The 6,661-nt window shown below is 37.7% G+C and overlaps 1 pseudogene; it reads left to right on the top strand.

Moving 5' to 3' along the window:
- Positions 1-6,093, top strand: part of LOC107733920 (sodium/calcium exchanger 2-like) — a 100,546-nt pseudogene extending 94,453 nt beyond the window's left edge.
- Positions 6,094-6,661: the final 568 nt, after the last annotated feature.

The following is a 6,661-nucleotide window of genomic DNA, read 5'->3' as shown; positions in this document are numbered from 1 at the left end:
CGTTCATGCCAGACTGGGGAGAGAGGTGTTATAATAATGTCAAATATGTGAAAAATAATGTGTTTTTCAAACAACCTAGTATGAGAGCCTGTTCTAGTACACCCCCAAAACAAAATCAAGACTTTGTAAAAGAGCATAATAGGACCCCTTTAAGGGTGTGAATCTTCACTGGTTTCACGATTCGATTAGATTATCATGTCAACGATTCGATTCAATCCTGGGGTGTTGCTAGGGTGTTCTGAGTGGTTACTAGAGAGTTACTAGGCAGTTACTAAGGTTGCTATATAGTTGCTAGGGCACAATGGGGGGTTGATAAGGTGTTTTGAGTGGTTACTTAAGAGTTGCTAGTAGGGGTGTGCCCGAAGCCTAAATCCGTATTCAGAAAAGCACGGAAAATGTCTGGCAAGTACTGCCGCTCCGTAGTATACACAGAGTACGTGTGACCATGAATTGCAAGAGAAAGCACTGAATTATATGTGTATATTTTTTTTGTCCCATCTCGTATTTATTCCTTTTAGGAGTTCCATAGTACACCAGAACATGGTATTCGGCTTCAGGCACATCCCTAGTTGCTAGGCAGTTTCTAGGGTGTTTTGAGTGGTTACTAGAAAGTTGTTCAGCAGTTGCTAGGGCATTCTAAATGGTTGCTAACTGATTTAAGTGAGAGGAGTCCTGCACCTTGATGCCTCTTCTTGTGGCTTGGGTTTCTCCTCCAGTGTGGGAATTTTTCACCCGGTGGACAATAAAACAATCTCAACAAATCTCAAGTTGCTTAGTAACTTCCTAGTAACCACTCAGAACACCCTAGATCCTGTGTCTAGTCTCCTAGTAAAGTAACAGCTCATACCTCTCTTTTGAGATATTATTCATGTTCGGTAGGGCTTGTTCAAATCCCCGGAGAATGAGTGATATTGATAGTGATGCTTGCGTGCTTATTATGTGTGGGTCAGTAAGATCATTAGTGGATGCATCGCTTCTGTCTGTCTGGAGTATTTTCTGTCTTTGCCGGATGAACGTGACACTGTCCTACATTATGGATGAGCACTAAACATTACTATTTTCCTGTGTGTTTGTTAGGGATGGGGCTGAATACAACACCATTCAACAAATTAGTGCCCTTTCAAAGCACTGTGGATTTAGTTTCTATGTGCAATGAGGTTTATATTTGCACATTTTATTGTGAGTGGGAGCGTGTGGGGGGGGGGAGTTTATGAATGTGATTAAATATTGACATGCAGCCTTTTGAAGTGATTTAAATGCTGACATTTTCCATGATTTGTGTGAGCATGTTTTTGTGCCTTTGTGTCTGTGTGTGTGTGTGTGTGTGTGTGTGTGTGTGTGTGTGCGCGCGTCTGCAGTCAGACCCTTCAGGTGAGGATCACTGATGATGAAGAGTACGAGAAACATGAGAATTTCTTCATCGTTCTTGAGGAACCGCGCTGGCTGAAGAGAGGAATCTCAGGTGTGTGTACAGTATGTGTGTTGCACTGTAAGGACTATGAGATTAACTCTATTAGTTTTTAGAGTGGTTTTGGGCATTCATCTGACATTCGGGTTCAAGTGGTTTCCGATACAGTTGGCTCCGCTCCCAGCCCTAATGAGCTTCCTTCCTAGACAGTATTTTTAGGCTTCATAGGCGTGTTCCAGGCTTTTCCAAATGGAAGACTGCGAAATGATGCTGCTTTATAAGATACCTTTGTTTTTGACCAAATGATGGATTTTTCATCTGTATCTCCCACCCCTAGTCCTCCATCTGCTCTCTAAATGACACGAGGCCACGTGGTAAAATCATGCATGCTGAACAGATCTTTGCTTGCGTGTGTGATGTGAACAGCGCTCTTTGTCTGAGCGTTTCAGATCAGTCACTTATGAAACGCTGTTTTTGTTAGGATGCTGTTTTAGTATTCAGAGAAGCAGCTCACTAGGGTTTGGAGCAGAGCCACAGTCATGGGATACATACATGTATATGCGTGTGTGTGTGTATATGTGTGTTTATTAATGGATTAAACTCATCTCCAGCACTAACTCCATCTCTCTTGTCCCTCCTTACATCACGCAGCCCTGCTGCTGAACCAAGGTAAGGTTACAGATCAACCTCTGATCAGCTGACATGTGTCCACACTAGCCCTCATGTTACACACTCAGCAGAGAGGAGAGAAGGGGCTAAAAGCTTCTCTAAAGCCATGAGGGATGTGATTACGGTGTGAAAAAAGGGATCAAGCGCAGACCGTTGAGAGAGAGAGAGTTCAAAACATTAGACAGAAAGTAAAAAAATATCTCAATGGTAGTTGTCTCAGTCCAATCAATTCTAATTTATACTCACTCTGTTACTGAAGCATAATGGGTTGTGAATGACATTTTAGTTGGTAGATTCACAATCTGGCACACATGCATTCAGAACGTCTCTCAGAGCTTGTGTTGTTTTGTTCGTGTGCGTGTCGTGCTGTGATACATGGCGTCTTATCGATCTGGAGCTGTTGTGTTTTTGATTGACAGGTAGGGGGTGTGCCCTCCGTTTCCGGTCTGTTGTATCTCATCCATTCTTTTCTGTCTTCTGTCTGTGTCCTTTCTTTTATCGTCTCTGGCTTTCAGAGGATCCGGAGGGACAGATGAGTGCGGAGGAGGAGGAGGCCAGGAGGATAGCGGAGATGGGGAAACCTATCCTGGGGGAGCACAGCTGTGTGGAGGTGGTGATCGAGGAGTCCTATGAATTTAAGGTATCACAGTTAAAAACACTGAAAATATATATTTTTAATTATTTTATTTTATTTTATTTTTCCTATTAATTTTCTGTAAGGTTTCACATCTGAAAACATAGAAAATAGTCAGTCCATATTTTATTTTATCAAAGAGTTCTATAAATTTACTGTAAGGTATCTGACAGTGTTCAGTAGAGCTCTATATATAGATTATGTGTTTATGGCATGAAAAATGCACATCCATCAGTCATACTGGTGCACATCTTGAGATTCCCAGTAGATTCCCAATATATTCCTGCACACGATGGTTAGATTTTTTTTCTACATTTACAGTGGATGATTTTCAATTATAACTGTTTATGACTACTTACAAAAATATCATTTGAAGTTCCCACTTAAGGATTACCCAGGGTGAAATGATGCATTATGATTGTCAGCTCTGTTAATGAGAACAAATGTTGATGGGTTGATTAAATTCTCATCTGAAAATTACATTCATATAATTTCTTTTTTTTAGAGCGTTATATATCAGATCAGTGGTGCTAAACGAACAGTTGTCAGGTTCATTAGATATGCCATGATAGTAATATTCATTGCCAGTACTTCAGAAAAGAGAGTGCAAGGAGATTATTAAAATATTTCAATGTGTTCACATAACAGTTGGATGTGGTCCAAATCTGACATTTCTTTTTTAAATTGTGAACAGGGAAAATCACATTGAATCTGATCTTTTCAGATCTAAAATAATAATAATAATTATTATTATTATTATTATTATTATTAATATACCATATTATAATATCATATAATATTATAATATTAACATAAATTATTATTTGACTTTATTGCCATTTTTATTACGGTATGTTTTTTATTATTTTTGTAAGCAAGAAAAATCGCATTGAAATTAATATTTTCACTTCTGAAAATACCTAATAATAATAATAATGCATAAATTATATTATGCCTTTATAAAAAATATATTATTATTATTATTATTGTGAGCAGGAAAATACGATATTTTCAGTTATATATTTGATATTTTCAGTTATAATAATACCAATAAATAAGTTGAATACACATCTTTTGTTCAGAATATGACTTTAGTGTTTTGTTTTGTTTTGAAAAATCTAATGCAGTGTACATCAATAATTGTGCATTATATTAAATGATATAATGAAATTTGTTATTGATGTTGATAACAGGGTCCCAAGAATGAGCACAGTCCCAATAACCTCACATAAAAAAAATCAAAACTGAGCAGGAAATCAGAATTGGGCTCTGAATGGTGGGAATGTTTGAGTGATCGGTGCTGTGTTTCAGAGCACCGTTGATAAACTGATCAAGAAGACTAACCTGGCGCTGGTGATCGGCACTCACTCCTGGCGAGAGCAGTTCGTGGAGGCCGTGACCGTCAGCGCAGGTCGGATGTTCAGTTGGTCTGTTTTAAAATAGAAGTGCATTGTATGAGTCACACTGTATAAATGTCATTGCCTCAGCAATTCTGACTTAATAAAACACATAATGAGGCTCTTGTGTTCTCAAGCTGCTCTTTTAAAAGCTCAGTCTCAGAAGCTCTGAAAGCAAGAGCTCACCTACAATGATGCTTTTGGAAGAATTTGTGCACCTTTACAAACCTGTATGATTTTATTTCTTCCACGAACACAAAAAAGAATAAATAGTGTAGAATTTCCAGTGTGCCATTTTCTGTAACCATAAAAATAGTCCATAAAATAAATGTTAACTGAAATAAAATGAATATATATATATATATATATTAAAAATATTTCAATAAAATATAAAACTTTTTTTCAGGTAGTTCCCAAAGCAACATTTCTCTCAACTCGATGTACTAAAATAAAACTAAAATTGAAATAAAGTTTTCAAAAAAGCTAGATAGACATAAAAACTACTACTAGTGGCAAAAACACACAGTAAAATTAAAATAAATTATTTCAGCTAGTTGCCAAGGCAGCATTTCTCTTTTTAATTTAGTTTAACTTGTACTAAAATAACTAAAACTAAAATTTAAATTTAAAAATATATGACAAAAACATAGTTTAAAGTTAAAATGGAAAATATAAACATACACACTGATTTAAAATAATAATAAAAACTATAATAGTATGTCAATGATGCTCTAATAACACAATACGTATTTTTTGAAGTTGTAAATAAAGATTATTGAGGTATGATCTTGATATTTCAGTCTTTCTGCTTCACAATTTCACGTTCAATTCAACGTGTCACCTGCCGATTCTCCGCAAATATTTGCTTTACTAGCAATTTATGAGTGACAATTGTTTCTACACCTAATTGTTTTTATTTATTTTGTTTTTTGAAGACACAATATTATTTTAACTTCTAAAATTCTAATTCCACGAGAATACCTCTATACATGTATTGAGGAAAGTTGTTTGTGTCAGTGATGTGATCCTGCCATCTGGTGCTTTGTCGTGGTAATGACTGTGCATGTAGAATCGTCCAGCATTTTGTTTAATTTGTTAATTATGTGTGGCATCCTCAGGCGACGGGGATGAAGATGTAGAGGAGGGTCGTGAGGAGCGTCTCCCGTCCTGCTACGATTACTTCATGCACTTCCTGACGGTGTTCTGGAAGGTTCTGTTCGCATTCGTTCCGCCCACAGAGTACTGGAACGGCTGGGCCTGCTTTGTGGTGTCCATCTCTGTAATCGGCCTCCTGACTGCTGTCATCGGAGACCTGGCGTCGCACTTCGGCTGCACCGTGGGCCTCCGGGACACCGTCACCGCAGTGGTGTTCGTCGCCCTGGGCACTTCTATCCCAGGTGTGCTTGGCATAATGACACTTCAGCCACACTGTAAAATGTCTGAATGTCACTGCCATAGATTCTGAAAAATGCACAGCACACACTTTTCACTTTTCACTTTTCATTGGAAAAAAAGAAAACTGTTTTTCATTTTGTACAGTTTTTAAATGATAAAAGTGAAAAAAAAGCATCCAGTCTTCAGTGTCACATGATCCTTCAGAAATCATTCTAATATGCTGATTTGCTGCTCAAGAAATGGTGATGGAGATGAAGATGAAGAGGAGGGTCGAGAGGAGCGTCTCCCGTCCTGCTACGATTACTTCATGCACTTCCTGACGGTGTTCTGGAAGGTTCTGTTCGCATTCGTTCCGCCCACAGAGTACTGGAACGGCTGGGCCTGCTTTGTGGTGTCCATCTCTGTAATCGGCCTCCTGACTGCTGTCATCGGAGACCTGGCGTCGCACTTCGGCTGCACCGTGGGCCTCCGGGACACCGTCACCGCAGTGGTGTTCGTCGCCCTGGGCACTTCTATCCCAGGTGTGCTTGGCATAATGACACTTCAGCCACACTGTAAAATGTCTGAATGTCACTGCCATAGATTCTGAAAAATGCACAGCACACACTTTTCACTTTTCACTTTTCATTGGAAAAAAAGAAAACTGTTTTTCATTTTGTACAGTTTTTAAATGATAAAAGTGAAAAAAAAGCATCCAGTCTTCAGTGTCACATGATCCTTCAGAAATCATTCTAATATGCTGATTTGCTGCTCAAGAAATTTGTGTTATTATTATCAATGTTGAAAACAATTGTGCTGATGCATATTTTTGTGGAAACTATGATATTTTTTCCAAGATTTTTTGATGAATAGAAATCTCAAAAGAACATAATTTATTTTAAACAGAAATCATTTGTAATGTTATATAAATATCTTCACTGTCACTTTTGATCAACTTAAGGCATACTTGATGATGAATAAAAGAATTCATTTCTTTAAAAAAAAAAAAAACATATTTGTGACCCTGGACCACAAAACTAGTCATAAGGGTCAATTTTTTTAAATTGAGATTTATACATCATCTGAAACCTGTACAAGTAAGCTTTCCATTGATGTATGGTTTGTTAGGATATGACAATATATGGCTGAGATACAACTATTTGAAAATCTGGAATCTGA

Source organism: Sinocyclocheilus rhinocerous, unplaced genomic scaffold (genome assembly GCF_001515625.1).
Source record: "Sinocyclocheilus rhinocerous isolate Xijiao unplaced genomic scaffold, SAMN03320098_v1.1 scaffold1091, whole genome shotgun sequence".
NCBI classification, from domain to species: Eukaryota; Metazoa; Chordata; class Actinopteri; order Cypriniformes; family Cyprinidae; genus Sinocyclocheilus; species Sinocyclocheilus rhinocerous.
The sequence above is the reverse complement of the archived record's forward strand: the minus strand, read 5'-3'. Positions and strand labels throughout refer to the sequence as shown.